At 39.3% G+C, this 21127-nt stretch overlaps 1 long non-coding RNA gene across 1 annotated transcript; it reads left to right on the plus strand.

Annotated features, from left to right (window-relative positions):
• Positions 1-4412: 4412 nt before the first annotated feature.
• Positions 4413-5585, plus strand: LOC126993829 (uncharacterized). The gene is made up of 3 exons (XR_007748311.1): positions 4413-4502; positions 4865-5183; positions 5230-5585. It is a non-coding gene; the product is annotated as an uncharacterized LOC126993829 (long non-coding RNA).
• Positions 5586-21127: the final 15542 nt, after the last annotated feature.

Genomic DNA, 21127 nt, shown 5'->3' on the forward strand with positions numbered 1-21127 from the left:
GCCATATAAGACAGAAACAGCCGCTCAAATGTTCCCGAAGCTTTTCCTACGCACTTGAATACACCCATCAAAATGTAAGCGAAGGCAAATATATCAAATTATTGTTTTAAAGACATATTTAACCGGAAAGTGACGAAATGAAAGGAACAGAAACGACTCGAGAAAATGCAATAGGAGGAGAAAAACTAGTTTTAATAGCAAAGGTAAGCGTCTCACCCCACTGAACCGCATTATAACGTATAAGCCCACTACTTCTCAGTATGGAACAAAAGGCACGTCCCATATCTCATAAAGTATTAGACTTGTCTGGATGAAATTTGGTAGGCGTCATCTTTGTCAAGTGGCCATCTACCCCTGAGAAAATGGTTGTTGTAGCTGCAGTATCTCAGACGTATGAGACTGATATGTTTCAGGCCTTTAGCGGTAATATTTTACCTTATCTCTGGGGATCATCAGAACATAAGTTTATCATGTGGATTTTTGTCTTACAAGAGGTAGGCTACTTCCCCACACTCCACCTAATTATTTAGAAGCTTCCTGTAGCATAGTCAGCTGCAGAAGCTTTCTTTACACGCCCCGATGGTATTTCATGCGCCTCGGCAATGCGTTTGCCGTTGCTGTCTCTCAAGTCTCTATAATAATTTTCAAGGGTAAAATATTTATCTCCAACAAAGCTCTGGATGTCATAATAAGCACTCCTTGTCATGGACTTGGTGGTGATGGTGGTTGCTGCCACAGAGTACAAATTATATCCACCACCTGTTTGCAAAGAATTGGCAAGTTTGACATTATTTTCAGAAAAATTGCCATCCCTGACTGTCTTCGAAGAGCAGTAGAACACTTCATTGTGGCATATTTTGCACTTTACAGGCAATCAAATGTCTGTCTGCTGCCTTGAATATGATGCTATGATGGATATGATATGATGGCTAACCCAGCTGGGCATGCTACACTGTCAGCCTCAAACCGCTTCTGCAGTACACATTTATCAATGATGCAATTTTCTGTATTTACAACAGATGTTTTGTCACTGCAGTCCTGATGTAACAGCTCAATTCGTCTAGCCAGGGTGCTGGTGGGGGCTGGCTGGGTGGCGGGTGGCTTGCCCATCTCACCTTATTCTCACTGTGGCAGTCTTCTGTTCCTCTCTCTTTCTCTTCCTGGCCTCTCTAACCTCTGCTAACCTTTCAGGTCTCTCCTTGAGTGCTTCAGACTTACGTGGCACATCGAAAAAGGGTGTAAAACAAATCAGGTTACGAGCCCGAGTTCTCCCCAACACGTAAACAAACAATACTCTTTTTCTTCGTTCTTCCCAAGAAAAGTCTACGTTTTCTGAGAACAAGCCCGACAGAGCATGCTGTCATGAAAAGGTGGACTAAATCAAACTAAAGGAAGTCTAAAAGACGATCGAAAAATCATTAAAAACCCATGATATTTCAATCTCTTGCTTCTTAGCGTTAAAGTTAAAGGACTAGCACGTGCTCGTGACCCTTTAACAGTGGATTTTAAACAACTTTTCATGAGCAGGATAGTCTTTTTTTTAGGCCTTTAACTTGAAAATCGCAAAAAAAATGAAAAATTATTTTTTCAAAGATAATGCCTTGAGACGCTCACCTTAATAAATAGCACAAAAACTGTGCTAGAGCGGCGTCGCATGACCCTCCAACACACCCGCAACAATTTATATTATGCAACTAGGGGTCTTAAATGGAAAATGTTGAAAAGTAAAGATGGCGCCATTATAAACACTTGCCTGCGCCACAACGGGCTGGGGCCAACCATTACCGGCCAAGACGTTAAAAAAAAAACTGAAGTGCTATGTTGTAGGGTTCATCAGGGCTAACAAATGTTATTATACAATGTCATGTCTACAATGCATGGGTAAGCCAGGAAAACAACTTGAAAGAACAGCAACAATATGGAAAATCTGTTGGTCGGCGTCTGCAACGCCGATAACAAGATGTAATGACACCAATAATATGACAATAACGACAATGAAATATGACTGAACAACACAAAGGACGGACATGCGCCTCTAACTAACCTTCAAATATTCTTCATCGCAAAGACATTCAGCAGCAGAAAAAAGTCAGATATATCGACAAGTGACCTGACGCCTGACCTCTTCTTGAAGTGAAATAAAAGAAGCGGGAAACAACTCTTAGCCATACAATGTTTCGCTGCGGCACATTCCCTCTCCTCGTAGTAACAAAACACAGGAGCATCAGGAGGAAAATAAATATTGCCAAGACCTGTTCTCTTAACTTATCCAAACAAATAAGCACAAAAAAGTAGCAACGACACAAACTTTACAGGAGTAAATTTTCTCCTCGCAACATGTTGAAAAGTAAAGTGAACATACAAAAAATCATCAGTAACGACTTTCCAATTTTCCTGCAACACTTTATCGTTGTAGTAAAATGAAACCAAAGATATTACATTACTAGCAGATAACTTCTGAGAAATTCTATTCCGAAGCAAATAACACAAGTAAAAAATAAATGGAAAAAATATCACCACACATTTTCCAACAGTTAATCGCGGTAAACAAAACAAAACAAAACAAAACACAAATTACCAGCAAAAATAATCTTCGCAAGGCTGTTCTTCGCAATAAAACACACCAACTGCCATGAAAGAACACGGCAACAATGCGTCACACTCAGCACGCACTGCCTCGCCTCACGTTCGATTCCGCGCGCGTCGGGAGTCTGGGCGAGGCGCGCATTGTACTACTACGTGTTGCTAACGAGTGTGCATGGTAACGACCGAGATTACTACCAACTCACTGCCTGGCCTTGAGAGAGAGAGAGAGAGAGAGAGAGAGAGAGAGAGAGAGAGAGAGAGAGAGAGAGAGAGAGAGAGAGAGAGAGAGAGGGTGGTGGGTGGGGGGGAGTAACCAGCTCGTTCGCCACACCAACCTCCACCATCGTGCGTCACTTCAAGACTTCAGGCGGGAGGTGAACAGCTGTAGGCAGTAACTCAATGTGTGTCTGTCTTGTATATAGCTATAGATAGATGAAGCTTAAAACTTTCAACTTTAGCACAATATTTTGTAAACCCTGTTTAAATAAAGAGAGAGAGAGAGAGAGAGAGAGAGAGAGAGAGAGAGAGAGAGAGAGAGAGAGAGAGAGAGAGAGAGAGAGAGAGAGTGTGTGTGTGTGTGTGTAATTCACCTCTTGGTCTGCTGCGGGTCTCTCTCGAGACAGCCACCCGTTCCCCTACGGAAGAGGACAGAGCTCGTACTACCGATCTTTGGGTAGGACTGAGACCACTCACACACAACACACCGCGACAACGAGGTCACAACTTGCCTGACGTCGCGTACCTACTCACTGCTAGGTGAACAGGGGCTACACGTGAAAGAAGGTAAACCCAACCTATCTTCACCCGGCCGGGGAATCAAACCCCGGTCCTTCTGGTTGTGTGTGTTGGGGGTGGGGGTGGGGGTCATAACTTTTGCCCTAAAGACCTCCTGTATACTCTCTCTCTCTCTCTCTCTCTCTCTCTCTCTCTCAAAATCTTGATTCACTGGCCTCAACGTTATTCAATGTTCCGATCGGCAACTTTATGGTCCTTCGGCTTCCTCTCTGAACACGAGTTTTATTTTAACATCTTCGATTAACTTTTCTTGTGGTGCGTCTATATCAGTTTTTCTATCCCTCTTTTTAGGGTGCAGCTTTCGACACACGGCATCTATTCAATCTTTGCTATTTTGTGACTGCATTTTCATCTGACTCCAAGAGAGAGAGAGAGAGAGAGAGAGAGAGAGAGAGAGAGAGAGAGAGCAACAAAGACCCTAGCGACGCGTGCAGTAGCTCCACGCGAGATACTGCAACGTTTGACAATTACCGAGTCGAGATATGGAAACAATAAAACTTTAAGAACAATAGAGCTTACGTTTGTTTACACACCTTCAAAGGTTTCTGCAGGGAAAACAACAACAATAACAACACACACACACACACACACACACACACACACACACACACACACACACACACACACACACACACACACACACACACACACACACACACACACACACACACATACACTCGCACGCACGAACGAACGCACGCACTGTTTTTTTCACTTGCGTCTTCCCTCTCCTCCTTCAAGAACTTTTTTTCTTTATTTCCTTTTCTGCTTCTTTTCCTTTTTTCTCCGTAATATTTCTTCTTGTTTAAATTCTCTTAATTTTCCTTTCTTGTCGTTTATTTTCTGTCTTTTCTCATTACTTTTTCAGGTCTTTTCTCATTACTTTTTTAGGTCTTTTCCCATTACTTTTTTAGGTCTTTTCTCATTACTTTTTTAGGTCTTTTCTCATTACTTTTTTAGGTCTTTTCCCATTACTTTTTTAGGTCTTTTCCCATTACTTTTTTAGGTCTTTTCTCATTACCTTTTTAGGTCTTTTCTCATTACTTTTTTAGGTCTTTTCTCATTACTTTTTTAGGTCTTTTCCCATTACTTTTTTAGGTCTTTTCTCATTACTTTTTTAGGTCTTTTCTCATTACTTTTTTAGGTCTTTTCCATTACTTTTTTAGGTCTTTTCTCATTACTTTTTTAGGTCTTTTCTCATTACTTTTTTAGGTCTTTTCCCATTACTTTTTTAGGTCTTTTCTCATTACCTTTTTAGGTCTTTTCTCATTACTTTTTTAGGTCTTTTCCCATTAATTTTTAGGTATTTTCCAATTACTTTTTAGGTCTTTTCTCATTACTTTTTTAATTCTTTTCCATTACTTTTTTAGGTCTTTTCCCATTACTTTTTAGGTCTTTTCCATTACTTTTTTAGATCTTTTCCCATTACTTTTTTTTAGATCTTTTCCCATTACTTTTTAGGTCTTTTCTAATTACTTTTTAGGTCTTTTCTCATTACTTTTTTAGGTCTTTTCTCATTACTTTTTTAATTCTTTTCCATTACTTTTTTAGGTCTTTTCTCATTACTTTTTTAGGTCTTTTCTCATTACTTTTTTAGGTCTTTTCTCATTACTTTTTTAATTCTTTTCCATTACTTTTTTAGGTCTTTTCTCATTACTTTTTTAGGTCTTTTCTCATTACTTTTTTAATTCTTTTCCATTACTTTTTTAGGTCTTTTCCCATTACTTTTTTAGGTCTTTTCTCATTACTTTTTTAGGTCTTTTCTCATTACTTTTTTAGGTCTTTTCTCATTACTTTTTTAGGTCTTTTCCCATTACTTTTTTAGGTCTTTTCCCATTACTTTTTTAGGTCTTTTCTCATTACTTTTTTAGGTCTTTTCTCATTACTTTTTTAATTCTTTTCCATTACTTTTTTAGGTCTTTTCTCATTACTTTTTTAATTCTTTTCCATTACTTTTTTAGGTCTTTTCTCATTACTTTTTTAATTCTTTTCCATTACTTTTTTAGGTCTTTTCCCATTACTTTTTTAATTCTTTTCCATTACTTTTTTAGGTCTTTTCTCATTACTTTTTTAGGTCTTTTCTCATTACTTTTTTAGGTCTTTTCTCATTACTTTTTTAGGTCTTTTCCCATTACTTTTTTAGGTCTTTTCCCATTACTTTTTTAGGTCTTTTCTCATTACTTTTTTAGGTCTTTTCTCATTACTTTTTTTAATTCTTTTCCATTACTTTTTTAGGTCTTTTCCCATTACTTTTTTAGGTCTTTTCCCATTACTTTTTTAGGTCTTTTCCCATTACTTTTTTTGCCTATTTCCTTCCTCTATTAGTCTTCTTATTTCTGCTTTCTTATTTTAATATTAATTACTTTGTACTATCTTATTTTTATTCCTAACTTTTCCTCCTCCCCTTTCACCTCCTCCTCCTCCTTCTCCTCCCAGCTTTACATATATATATATATATATATATATATATATATATATATATATATATATATATATATATATATATATATATATATATTTATATGTTACGCTAATAATTTCCTCTCAAACCTTTCCTCCTCCTTTTCATCCTCTCCTCCTTCTTTCTCTCCTCCTCCTTCTCCTCCACCTCCTCCTTCTCCTACTCCTCCTACTCCTCCACCACCTCCTAATCCTCCTCCTTCTTCTCCTCTTCCACCTCTTCCTCCTTTATGCTCCTCCTCCCTTGTCCCTAAGAGGAAAGGGGAGGGGGGAGGAAGGTGGTAGAAATGATGGAATGAGAGAGAGAGAGAGAGAGAGAGAGAGAGAGAGAGAGAGAGAGAGAGAGAGAGAGAGAGAGAGAGAGAGAGAGAGAGAGAGAGAGAGAGAGAGAGAAAATTGAGCTCAGACTTTTTAACGAAGTATGGAGCACAACTGAACATAGAATACAATGTATTTTATTCATTGGCTAACAATTTGAATTATCTAAATATGTTACAGAGAGACTTGCGGAATAATGCCGCTATATATTGCATGGTATGTCTATTATTTTGGAACAGTTGCGCAAACTTGTATTATTTCTGCAGTAGCCAGCAGGAACATACCGAGGCCTCAGGTGGGTAACGTCTTGATCATTGCACTCAAACATGACAGGGTACTCGTCTCCTATACTATTGTTACTACATTCACCACAAAGTCCTTCCTCTCTATAGGGGTTCTGGTATACCTGCCCGTTGCAATGGGTAATCTGTGGTTATTAGTTCAAAATTTCAAAGACTTATTCTATACGGCTTTGGTAACCTTATTAAGTAGCTTTGAAAAGAGAAACTGTCCTTATAAGTCACATAAGTACTGCATGATGATTTACTGTTTAAAGTTGAATGCCACTCCGAGATTTAAGCATTCTTGTAAAGTTTCCCCAAGCAACTTAGTAAAGTTATACTCCTGTAATTATTAACATCCTCTACTTCCCCTACATTTTTATAAATAGGGATAATAACTCCAATTAACCAGTCCTCTGGAAGGTTCCCTGCTTCTATAATCTTGTTAAAAAGTTTACACAGAGTACACATGCAGTGTATGATTCGTATGTTTAAAATATTCGTTAATGAAGTTGTCAATCTCAGCGGCTTTATTATTCTTTAACCTCTGTATGCACCTGTTAACTTCCTCCTCTGTAACCATTTTATTCAGCTCACTGTCGTCGTCAATATCAACGCCCGCAGCATCCAGAGATTAGTTAATATTACCGTCTTTCACTAATCACTAAAAACGATTCATAAATGTTGTAATCAAAATTGGTACCTCAGACTTATTCTGTATTCCCCGTAATATCTGCCAATATAATCTAGAATCCTTAGTTTTAACATTTCTCAACTTTGCGATAAAATTACGTTTTTCCTTTGCTTTAAGCCTTTTAAGTTATTGGTTGTATTTCTTACTCCTTGATATCATGTCCATATAGCTACTCGAACTTCTTAATACATTATTCTTATGCTTCGCCTTATGGTATTCTTTTCTACTTGAATAACACTGTCTATTAAAACCAGTCAAAATACTATTATTACTTATTTTAAGGAAGGTCTTACTTCATTGAGGGAATACTTTCATTGCTGGTTCAATAAGGATTGTTTGAAAATCAGCACTTAAATCAGAAACAGACTTGCGGGGGGGGGGGGAGAGAGAGAGAGAGAGAGAGAGAGAGAGAGAGAGAGAGAGAGAGAGAGAGAGAGAGAGAGAGAGAGAGAGAGAGAGAGAGAGAAAATACATAAAATTACATAGAAAATCAGACCACACAGACCCCATGGTCCAGACTAGGTGGTCTGTCCTTAAACCTAAGTGAATCTGCACTAATCAGATGGCTCCAAAACGTTGCTTTTCTACTCTAGTTAATATTAAGTTCAAGGAGGTGACGGTCGAGCTTGTTTTTAAAGGAGTCAATCGTGTTACATTGGACCACTGACGGGGGGAGCTTATTCCATTCTCGCACTACAACGTTGGTGAAGAAAAATTTGGTGCAGTCTGAATATACTTGTCTACATTTGAGTTTTATGACATTGTTCCTCGTTCGCAAAGTGTCATCGATCATAAACAATTTTGTTGTCTACATTCGTGAAACAATTAAGTATTTTAAAACATTCAATCAATTTTCCTCGGAGGCGACGTTTCTCAAGAGAGAACAGGTTAAGGGTGGAAAGCCTTTCTTCGTATGATTTGTTGCGCAAGGAAGGGATCATTTTTGTTGCTCGACGCTGAACACCTTCTAATTTAGCAATGTCCTTTGCATGGTGAGGAGACCAAAACTGTACCGCATATTCCAAATGAGGTCTGACTAAACTATTGTAGAGCGGAAGTATTACATCTTTATTCTTGAATAGAAAGTTTTTTTTAATGAAGCCCAACATTCTGTTCGCTTTATTTGCTGCATCGATGCATTGATGTGAGAATTTGAGGTTTGACCTGATTTTGACCCCCAGGTCCTTAACGCATTGAACGCTTGTGAGTTTACCGCCGCGCATTTCGTAATCGAATTTCTCATTTCTTGTTCCAACTTGAAGGACCTGGCACTTGTTTACATTAAAGGGCATTTCCCATCTATCCGACCAAGCTGAAATTTTGTGCAAATCTTCGTGGAGGCTTTGTCTGTCTTCGTCAGTGAGAATCGAGTTACCAATCTATGTGTCGTCTGCAAATTTACTAATGCGATTATTGAGTCCAACATCCACGTCGTTGATGTAAATAATGAAGAGCACTGGGCCAAGAACCGAGCCCTGAGGGACGCCACTAGTGACCGGTGCCCACTCTGAGTTAAATCCGTCAATCAGCACTCTTTGTTGTCTGTTGCTCAACCAATTCGCGATCCATTGGTTTACTTGACCGTCAATACCTATTTGCTTTAATTTATAAAGTAATTTATGATGTGGGACTTTATCAAACGCTTTCTGGAAATCAAGATAGACTACGTCCAATGATTTGGTTACGTCATAAACTGAGAAGAGGTCGTTATAAAAGGTCAATAGGTTTGATAGGCAGGATCTTTTGTTACGGAATCCATGTTGTGAATCCCCAATTAATGAGTGGCTTTCGAGGTAACTCACAATTTTGTCTCTAATTATGCTCTCAAGTAGCTTACCTACAATTGAAGTTAGACTAATGGGTCGGTAGTTACTTGGTATTTTTTGTCTCCTTTCTTAAAAATCGGTGTCACGTTAGCCTTTTTCCAATCCGAAGGGACGATGCCTTGTCGCAAGGACATATTGAATACGGTTGTGAGGGAGGAGACTATTTCGCTCTTTGTTTCTTTAAGCATTATAAGATATACTTTATCGGGTCCGGGACTTTTATTTGTTTTAAGTGAATGGAGAGCTTTAAGGACTTCATCGGTTGTTATTTCAAAATTAGGCAATGCATGCTCGAGATTTACATTAGTTCTGGTGTTGGTGGTAGCGGGAGGAAGACTGTTAGTCTTAAACACCGAGGAGAAGTAATTGTTTAATAGGTTTGCAATATGTTGGCTGTCAGTCACTAGTGCACCGTCGCTGTTTATTAAAGGTCCAATTCCACTTCTGATCGCCTTTCTGTGGTTTATGTAACTGAAGAAGGATTTCGGACTATTTCTACAGTTGGCTGCAATATTTTCTTCATATATACGTTTTACCTTACATACTAATCTTTTTACTCGTCGCCTGGCATCGTTATAAAGTCTAATGTTTTCGGGCGAGCTTTGTTCTTTTTTTAACCTGTAAAACAATTTTCTCTCCTTGACTGAGTGTTTAATTTCGCTATTAAACCAAGGTGGGCTTTTATTAGTATTAATTCGCTTCGCACAGGGATTATCAGATGACGGCTTTGCCGTCATCTGATAGTTGTATTTCTGTTATTTTTGTCGGATTTCTACGAAGTTAGCTCTTTGAAATTGGGCACCTTTACTTTATTTTCAGTCACTGATGTTTGAGCTCTAATGTCTACGCGCACTAATTTATGACCGCAAGAACCGAGGTGTTCTCCTACCGTGACATTACTGACTAGGTTATCTTGGGTCGTTATAACAAGGTCGAGTATGTTATTTTGTCGAGTTGGTTCAGAAACCATTTGGATTAGATAATTTTCTTCTAGAAATTCGATGATTCTAAGTGACTCGCCTTCTCTACCTGACAGTGTCGCCCGGTCGATATGGAGGAGGTTAAAGTCTCCTAATATCAGTGAGTACAGCCTTAAAACGCTGTACATTTCAAGGTCGTCATGGAGTGATTGCCCGGGAGGCCTGTAGGTGACAGATATATTTAAATTGACTTTTGCAATGTTTACTCGCACCCACAAATGCTCAACGTTACTGTCTTTTGGTGTTTTGTCAGTGGGTTTTTTATATATATATATATATATATATATATATATATATATATATATAGAGAGAGAGAGAGAGAGAGAGAGAGAGAGAGAGAGAGAGAGAGAGAGAGAGAGAGAGAGAGAGAGAGAGAGAGAGAGAGAGAGAGAGAGAGAGAGAGAGAGAGAGAGAGAGAGAGAGAGTGTGTGTGTGTGTGTGTGGCAGGTCACCCTCGCCCCGGAGAAGACGCAGGCCATGGTCATCTCACGGTCCCCAGACGCCTCTCGAGCAGTCTCAGGCCAGCTGCGTCTTGGAGGCAAGAGTCTGCCCCTCCAGGGCCACATCAAGGTCCTGGGAGTGACTGTGGACCAAAGCCTGCGCTTCGACCTCCACGTCCGAGCTGTTGCCCGCCAGGCCTCCCTGCGAGTCTCTGCCCTGCGAAGAGTAGCGGGATCCCTCGACCCACGGGGCATCCTCACTCTCTTCAAGGCACAGATACGTCCGTATCTGGAGTACGGTGCCCTGTGCTGGATGGCGAGTGCTGCCACCCACATGCAGAGGGTGCAGCGACGAGCACTGCGTCTGGTGGAGGCCAGCGAGCACCTGGAGGAGTCGTCTGCCACTGTGACATCGCTGGAGCACCGCCGTGATGTCTCAGCACTGGTGGTGTGTCACAAAGCCCAGGTGCAGGGGGTTCCCCACCTCAGCAGCTTGAGGCTCCCTCCAAGCGCTGCTCAGAGGTTCACCCGGACTACACTCTCTGGTGACCAGCTCGTGGAGGTGCCTCGATCACACTCCAGGCAGCACCAGCGCACATATACAGCCAGGACCACACGCCTGTGGAACATGTTCACGGCAGCCACTCCCCAAGTGGAGAACATGAGCACGCAGCAGGTAAAGCTGGCTGCTCACAGGTGGCGTGAGGGACACCCAAGTGCGCTAGTGCTATAAACTATAAATATAAAGTGACAAACTGACATTATTCCATATTGTTTTTACATGTTTTTCTTTACTTTTTCGTATTTTGTATATGTATGATTGTATGTTTCAAACATTCGACAATGCAATTTGTCCCATACGCAGGCTCTTAGAATAAGTATACCTAAAAAGTGTAATTTGAGCCTCCTTTATTGTAAAATTTGTTTAAATAAAAAATATATATATATATATATATATATATATATATATATATATATATATATATATATATATATATATATATATATATATATATATATATATATATATATATATATATATATATATATATATATATATATATATATATATATATATATATATATATATATATATATATATATATATATATATATATATATATATATATATATATATATATATATATATATATATATATATATATATATATATATATATATATATATATATATATATATATATATATATATATATATATATATATATATATATATATATATATATATATATATATATATATATATATATATATATATATATATATATATATATATATATATATAGATATATAAATGTGTATATATAGATATATATATATATATATATATATATGTATATATGTATATATATATATATATATATATATATATATATATATATATATATATATATATATATATATTGATATATATTTTTTTTTACAACAAAGGAGGCAGCTCAAGGGCACAAAAAGAAAACACATAATAAAAAAGCCTGCTACTGCTGCTCCTAAAGTAAAACAAAGAGGTGGCAGAAATGAAGATCAAATACAGGAGGAGAGGTGTCCTGATAACGTCCTCTTGAAAGAGTTCAAGTCGTAGGCAGGAGGAAATACAGATGAAGGAAGATTGTTCCAGAGTTTACCAGCGTGAGGGATGAAAGAGTGAAGATGCTGGTTAACTCTTGCATAAGGGGTTTGGACAGTATAAGGATGAGCATGAGTAGAAAGTCGAGTGCAGCGGGGCCGCGAGAGGGGGGGAGGCATGCAGTTAGCAAGTTCAGAAGAGCAGTCAGCGTGGAAATATCGATAGAAGACAGAAAGAGAGGCAACATTGCGGCGGAATTTAAGAGGTAGAAGACTATCAGTATGAGGAGGAGAGCTGATGAGACGAAGAGCCTTAGCCTCCACTCTGTCCAGAAGAGCTGTGTGAGTGGAGCCCCCCCACACATGAGATGCATACTCCATACGAGGGCGGACAAGGCCCCTGTATATGGACAGCAACTGTGCAGGGGAGAAGAACTGGCGGAGACGGTACAGAACGCCCAGCCTCGAGGAAGCTGATTTAGTAAGAGATGAGATATGAAGTTTCCAGTTGAGATTTTGAGTTAAGGATAGACCGAGGATGTTTAGTGTTGAGGAAGGTGATAACTGGGTGTTGTCAAAGAATAGGGGATAGTTGTTTGGAAGATTGTGTCGAGTGGATAGGTGGAGAAACTGTTTTTGAGGCGTTGAAGGACACCAGGTTCTTCTTGCCCCAATCGGAAATAATAGTAAGGTCTGAGGCTAAGCGTTCTGCAGCCTCCAGCCTTGAGTCGTTAAGTTCCTGAAGGGTGGGTCTTCTATTAAAAGAAGTTGAGTAATGCAGAGTGGAATCATCGGCGTAGGAATGGATAGGAGCTGATGATGAGCTAAAAGACTTCACGCCAGAGGTTGAATTTAAGCAGCCAACCTGACGCCCCCACCCTCTTACGAGGAATGAAAGGTAAAGAAGTCCCGCTCACGCTCGGGGCAGTCGGAAAGATTTTTAATCAATCCCAGACGACACAACGCCGTGGTATATAATTTTATATCAAGGAACTGTCTTTAACCGACTGAAAAACATCTCAACAAACCACTTGTGCCAGGAATCGAACCCGTACTTTCTGAATAGAAATCAAGGCGCATACCAACCATGCCACCTGATGATTGATTAAAATTCTTTCCGACTGCCCTGAGCGTGAGCGGGACTTCTTACCTTTCATTCCTCGTAAGAGGGTGAAGCGTCAAGTTGGATGCTTAAATGCAACCTCTGGCGTGAAGTCTTTTAGCTCATCAGGTGGCATGGTTGGTATGCGCCTTGATTTCTATTCAGAAAGTACGGGTTCGATTCCTGGCACAAGTGATTTGTTGATATATATATATATATATATATATATATATATATATATATATATATATATATATGTGTATATATATATATATATATATATATATATATATATATATATATATATATATATATATATATATATATATATATTTTTTTTTTTTTTTATATACTTGTGACCTATAGCGCCGGGAGGCTAATTCATATGGGCCTGATGGTCGGTCCGAGCCCGATATGGCGCAGGCAATTGTTTATAGTGACGTCATTATTATTGGGTCATGCAGTCATGCTGCCCCCCGGAGCTCATTCTTGATTTCACTTGCGCTGTACATCTTCTTGAGTCCGGGTTGATAGGTGAGCTTTAGGACAGCACATGGGTAGTCTTAGGCCACTCGGTGGTGACAAAAATCCCAGGTGGTTAGTGGCGGATTCGAACCCACATCATGGACAACGCGCGGATTGCGGGGCCGGCACGCTAACCACTCAGCCACCGCCTCCCCGTTTTATATATATATATATATATATATATATATATATATATATATATATATATATATATATATATATATATATATATATATATATATATGTGTGTATGTATATATATATATATATATATATATATATATATATATAGGGGGGCAAGGCGGTGGCTGAGTGGTTAGCGGGCCGACCCCGCATTCGCCGCGTTTTGGATGATGCGTGTTCGAATCCGCCGCTACCACCTGGTATTTTTCAGTCACCGCCGAGTGGCCTAAGATTACCCACATGCTGTCCTGAAGATCACCTATCAACCCGGACTCTAGAAGTAGCTGCCCAAGTGAAATTAAGAATGAGTTCCGGGGGACAGCATGAGGCGAGAATAATGTCGCAATTATAAAAAACTATCTGCGCCTCAACGGGCTCGGGCCGACCATCAGGTCCATAAAGAATAGTCTACCGCGCTTATATATATATATATATATATATATATATATATATATATATATATATATATATATATATATATATATATATATATATATATTCACCACACAGTCTGGGTTCACGCCTGGTAAGTCAACAACTGACCGTATGCTAGCGCTTCGCGTACTGGTAAGGCGCGGACGTGAGTTTCGACCTGAAATGCTTGCAGCCTATGTCGATCTCAAGAAGGCGTTTGACTCAGTGCATCGCGAGGCACTCTGGGATCTCCTGCGACTCCGTGGGATTCCTGCAAGGGCACGTGGCACGTCACCCAGAAGCTGATGCTGCTCACTGGGTTGTTTCTGTAAGAGACAGTCCTGAGCGGAGGAGGCCAAGGGGACGCCCGCGAAGCTCGTGGTTTGAGCAAGTTGATGGATCCTGCCAGGAAGTACTCTGGATGGGAAGGAGGCCTGCTTGGAGAATCTCCCAGAGGGATCTTCGGGCAAGGCGAAGCGCCCCCGGTGTATGACCCCCATGAATAATTGACTGATTTTTCACCACCAGTCGGGAGATAAAAATTCCACTCTTCTCATTGAATATATACACACATCATGCTTCCATCTATCTACTCGTCCGTCTTTCTTACTTCTCTCTTTCCTTTTTCTTTCTCTCGTTTATACATTAATTTACGCATCTTAATTTTCTTTACTAACCAATAAAGACAGAAATTCATGCTTAAATTACCTGGCCCGTCAAATTATCTTAGACAGGTAGAATTTGGACACCAACACTTGACTGGGACACACACACACACACACACACACACACACACACACACACACACACAGAGCCGCTGTTTACTGGCTCGTGGCGTGAAAAATTTATCGTCATATTGGGTGACCGCACACGTCCGGCGAGTCGTGCAAATTATTAAAACAGTAACTGTGAGGTGATGACAAGTGTGTGTGTGTGTGTGTGTGTGTGTGTGTGTGTGTGTGTGTGTGTGTGTGTGTGTGTGTGTGTGTGTGTGTGTAAAAAGACTGAAATGGAGATATACAACAAAAAAACATTACATTTTCGCCACAGGTAAAAAAAAATGACAGTCACGCAGAAAATTCAAGCTGATAATAAGAAAAATTACGTCCCACAGAGACGACAACAGACAGACAGATAAAAATAAACAGAAGTACAAATCAGAACAAAACATAAAACAAACCTCGCTCTAACACCTGTACGAAAAAAACTCCACCACTTGTAAAGATTCTCGCCTGGGACTAGAAGGTAAAAACGACTAAGTGCATACACAGACATGTAAAATTAGTAAAGAACAATTACTCAGCGCCATTTACCTTTATCCTGGGGCGACGATGAGGAGGAGGAGGAGGAGGAGGAGGAGGAGGAGGAGGGGGTCCCATGGCAGGCTCGGGGGAAGGTTCATATTCCTGCAGACAGATAACAGTTTATTAATATATTTTGCTCGCCTTTGTTTTTCATCTTTACTTATTTTGCTGGAAGGAGAAAAAGAAAGAAAATGTGATGAAATAAAGTAAATGAAGAAAGGGGAACATAAAGAGGGAGGAAAAGGGAGTTATAAATATAATAGTAATGAGATAAGGAAGGGAAAAAGATAACACACACACACACACACAATATATATATATATATATATATATATATATATATATATATATATATATATATATATATATATATATATATATATATATATATATATATATATATATATATATATATATATATATATATATATATATATATATATATATATATATATATATATATATATATATATATATATATATATATATATATATATATATATATATATATATATATATATATATATATATATATATATATATATATATATATGCTTGGTATAGCAGTAAAATAAGCTGTTATGCATAGTAGTAGTAGTAGTAGTAGTAGCAGTAGTAGTAGTAGTAGTAGTAGTAGCAGTAGTAGTAGTAGTAGTAGCCTGCTATTGCTACTACTAACGCTAAAAGGCGAGATGGCAACACTGCTTTAGCTAGCGACATGGCGAGACTCCAATTAGCATGTCTGCCGGCTACATGAGACACCATGAATCGGGGACTGCCAAAAGAGAAAAAAGAAGAAAGAGGATATGAAGAAATAAAGGCTCTCTAGAAAGCTTTATGAAACCAAAGCCAAAGGACAAAGACAAAGGATCTGCATCATCATCATCAGCTCCATCTGCAATACTGACTGACGCTGCCTCACCAGGTCCTGCAGATTCACACCATTTACAGCACAGCCTGCACAGGGATACACCTTCAGAACAAAACACCAGTCCCTAATTGCCAGATCCAGTTGAAGAGGCAATGACTGAATCTCATCCTACTCAAGGTCTAAAATTCCAACAAGATTCAGCAACTTCATGAAGTACACAGGTGTTTGATAGTGATCCTGCAAAATGGCAAGTGGGTCCAGATTTAATTGATTATTTCTCAAAACAAGCTCCATCTCAAAATATTCCTCCCAACAATCACGACATGTCAGAAAGAGATTTTGGAGGTTCAAAGAGATATGTAAGACAACGTTTCTTCACCAGAACATTGAATAATGGTGAAACAGTGAATAGAGAATGGTTAATCTATTGTTTGTCTAGGGGTACCACTTATTGCTATGTCTGTAAACTGTTTTGTGCTACTCCAGTTTTCATTGATAAAGACAATGCTTTTGTAAAAGGATACTGTGACTGGAAAAATGCAGATGCTAGAACCCGAGCTCAGGAGACAAGTAAAGACCACCGTCTGAATATATGCAAACTTGTTGAAAAACAAACAAGTTTGCGGATTGACTCAGAGCTTGTGCAACAACAGGAGATGGAACGTGACTACTGGTCCAAAGTTTTGACAAGAATGATTGCTGTAATCCAATTTCTAGTTGAGCGTGGACCGGCCTTTCGTGGAGATTCGGAAATCTTAGGATCGTCCAACAATGGCAACTATTTAGGCTGTTTGGAGCTCATTGCACAGTTTGACGATTTCCTAGCAGAACATATTCGTCTTCATGGGAACCCAGGGCGAGGGCATGTATCTTATCTGTCTTCAACAATTTGTGATGAATTCATCAAACTGCTGGCTGAGCAGGTGAAATGTGAAATTGTAGAGCAAGTAAAACCAGCGAAATACTTCGGATTGAGTGTTGACTCAACACCTGATTTAGCTCATCTAGACCAACTAACCTTGATTTTACGGCTCTGTTGCTGAACGTTTCATTGGCTTCCTAATCATTGAAAATCATGGAGCGGAACATCTGTTTAACACAGTTATGCAGATGCTGAAGGAAATGGATATTGATAACAGCAACTGCAGATCTCAGTCTTATGATAATGCCAGCAATATGGCTCGTATTTACACTGGTGTCCAGGCTCGAGTGTTGGAAGTGAATCCACTTGCAGATTTTGTCCCGTGTTCAGCGCACAGTTTGAATCTAGTTGCATTAGCATCAGCTTAGTGTTGCCAGGAAGCAGTTTCTTTCTTCGGTGTACTCAGGGGAATTTACAACTTTTTGTCTGCTTCTCCACAACGCTGGGCAAAGTTTATGGAGAACATGAAAAAGGTACATGTGGAAAGTCTTTCAGAGACGAGATGGTCAGCCTGCGCGGATGCAACAAAAGTCTTGGCGCTGAACTACTCTGAGGTTTTAGAAACATTATCTGAAATTGCAGTAAGAAATGCGACAAAGCCAAACAAAGCAAGTTCACTTGTTCAGTCACTCAAACAACTGGAAACAGCACTGATGTGCAAAATGTGGAATGATATTTTAACTAAAACTAACATTGTCAGCAAGGCACTTCAAGAACCTGGTACTGAAATATGTACTGTGGTGAAACTTCTAAACTCTCTGGTAAACCATCTTGAAAACATTCGTGATTCATTCGATATTTTTGAAGACCAGGCAAAAGAACTTGTTTCAAGTGACTACATTGAGTCTACTGTGAGGAAGCGTGTTAGGAAGGCATTCCTTGACGAAGCCATTGTTGACAGACTCTTGCAGGAAATAAAACAGAGAAGCAAAGTCTATGAGGAATTAGGAAATAAATTTGATTTCGTGACAGATTTCAACATGTCTGATAGCAATGCTTTTCGTGAAAAGGCAGATGGTCTTGTGCAACACTACCAGAGTGATTTGGAAGCTGATTTCACTGATGAGAGCATCTTGCTGCACAACATGTTGACCACAGAAAGACATCAGGAAAAATCAGTGAATGACATGCCGCAGTGAACATTATTTCAAGGACTTTAGCTGGAGTATTTCCCAATGTATGCATCGCACTTCGGATTTATTTGACCATTCTGGCTACTTCTTGTGAACGAGAACGTTCCCTTTCAACTCTGAAAAGAGTGAAGAATTACTCAAGGGCGACGATGGGCCAACAAAAACTGTGCTTTGAATCTCAAATGATAAAAAACTTAAATATAGATCACAGCATCAAATGCTTTGCAACAATAAAATGCAGAAAAGATAACATTTAATTTTCATTGTATGTGTAAATACTTTGTTTATAAATCATGTAACAAGTTGATGTATTACTCATCTAATATATGATACACAGTCGTCAGTCGGTATATGAATTTCTTTCAATACATAATTTATCATATATTGAATACAGTTTATTTTCCTAACCAAAGAATCTCCCAAACCAACAATATACTGAATTGCTTTCCCTGAACTAAAAAAATTACCAAAATTATATGTTGAGCCTTGGCCTACGAAATGGATAATCAGGCTCTCTCTCTGTGTGTGTGTGTGTGTGTGTGTGTGTGTGTGTGTGTGTGTGTGTGTGTGTGTGTGTGTGTGTGTGTGTGTGTGTGTGTGTGTGTGTGTGTGTGTGTGTGTGTGTGTGTGTGTGTATATATATATATATATATATATATATATATATATATAGATATATATATAGATATATATATATATATATATATATTTATATATATATATATATATCTTTCTATGTGTGTGTGTGTGTGTGTGTGTGTGTGTGTGTGTGTGTGTGTGTGTGTATATATATATATATATATATATATATATATATATATATATATATATATATGTGTGTGTGTGTGTGTGTGTGTGTGTGTGTGTGTGTGTGTGTGTGTGTGTGTGTGTGTGTGTGTGTGTGTGTGTGTGTGTATGTATGTATGTATATGTATGTATGTATGTGTGTGTGTGTGTGTGTGTGTGTGTGTGTGTGTGTGTGTGTGTGTGTGTGTGTGTGTGTGTGTGTGTGTGTGTGTGTGTGTGTGTGTGTGTGTGTGTGTGTGTGTGTGTGTGTGTGTGTGTGTGTGTGTGTGTGTGTGTGTGTGTGTGTGTGTGTGTGTGTGTGTGTGTGTGTGTGTGTGTGTGTGTGTGTGTGTGTGTGTGTGTGTGTGTGTGTGTGTGTGTGTTTGTGTGTGTTTACAACAGAGGCAGCTCAAGGGCACACAAAAAAGGTAACAATAATAAAATAAAAGCCCGCTACTCGCTGCTCCTAAAAAAGAATCATAAGAGGTGGCCGAAGGAGAGGTCAGTTTCGGGAGATGTGTCATAAGAACATAAGAACATAAGAACGCAGGAGTCTGCAAGAGGCCGGTAGGCCTGTACGAGGCAGCTCCTTTGACCCTAAGCTCCCGTGTATCTAACCCCACCTAATATCGCTGTCCATGAATTTATCTAGTCTATTTTTGAATGTGACAATTGTATTGGCACTCACCACATGACTGCTAAGCCTATTCCACTCATCCACCACCCTATTAGTAAACCAATTTTTGCCTATGTCCCTGTTGAATCTGAATTTATCCAGTTTAAACCCGTTACTTCGTGTCCTACCCGGTTCTCTTACCAACAAAACCTTATGAATGTCTCCCTTATTAAAGCCCTTCATCCATTTATAAACCTCGATCATGTCTCCACGCACCCTTCGCCTTTCTAGAGAATGCAAGTTTAACTGTTTGAGTCTTTCCTCGTATGGCAAGTTTCTCAACCCCTGAATCATCTTAGTCATCCTCCTCTGCACCGATTCTAACATTTTGATATCCATTCTATAGTAGGGTGACCAGAACTGAACCGCATAGTCAAGATGAGGTCTAACTAATGCTAAATATAGTTTGAGGAAGACTTCAGGGCTTCTGTTGCTTACGCTCCTTGAAATAAATCCCAGCACCCTATTAGCTCGATTTCTAGCTTGAATGCATTGTGCCCTTGGACGGAGATCAGAGCTCACTAAGACCCCCTAAATCCCTCTCGCACCCAGACCTACTTATGAGAGTGTCATTTAAGCAATAGTTATGTGAGGGGTTGTTCCTACCTACACTCAGAATACTGCACTTCCCTACATTGAACTCCATCTGCCATTTATCCGCCCAGTCATATAATCTGTTGAGTTCACCTTGGAGAATACTAGCGTCCTGATCCGACTCAATTACTCTACCGATCTTGGTATCATCTGCAAATTTACTAACATCACTACTAATTCCTGTGTCTAAGTCATTGATATAAATAATAAACAAAAGTGGACCTAATACCGAACCTTGTGGGACCCCACTCGTAACACATCCCCAGTCAGATCTTTTACCATTGATTTGCACTCTTTGCTTCCTATTGCTAAGCCACGCCTTGACCCAGTTCAAAACTTTACCCTCTACTCCGTGAGCCTGTAATTTAAGCAACAGTCGTTGGTGAGGAACTTTGTCAAACGCTTTACTAAAATCAAGATAGATTACATCATAATTTTCATCTCTGTCAACCGCCTCTCCCTCCTCTTGAAAGAGTTCAAGTCGTAGGCAGGAGGAAATACAGATGAAGGAAGTTTGTTCCAGAGTTTACCAGCGTGAGGGATAAAGAGTGAAGATGCTGGTTAACTCTTGCATAAGGGATTTGGACAGTATAGGGATGAGCATGAGTAGAAACTCGTGTGCAGCGGGGCCGCAGGAGTGGTGGAGGCATG

Source organism: Eriocheir sinensis, unplaced genomic scaffold (assembly GCF_024679095.1).
Source record: "Eriocheir sinensis breed Jianghai 21 unplaced genomic scaffold, ASM2467909v1 Scaffold682, whole genome shotgun sequence".
Classification (NCBI taxonomy): domain Eukaryota; kingdom Metazoa; phylum Arthropoda; class Malacostraca; order Decapoda; family Varunidae; genus Eriocheir; species Eriocheir sinensis.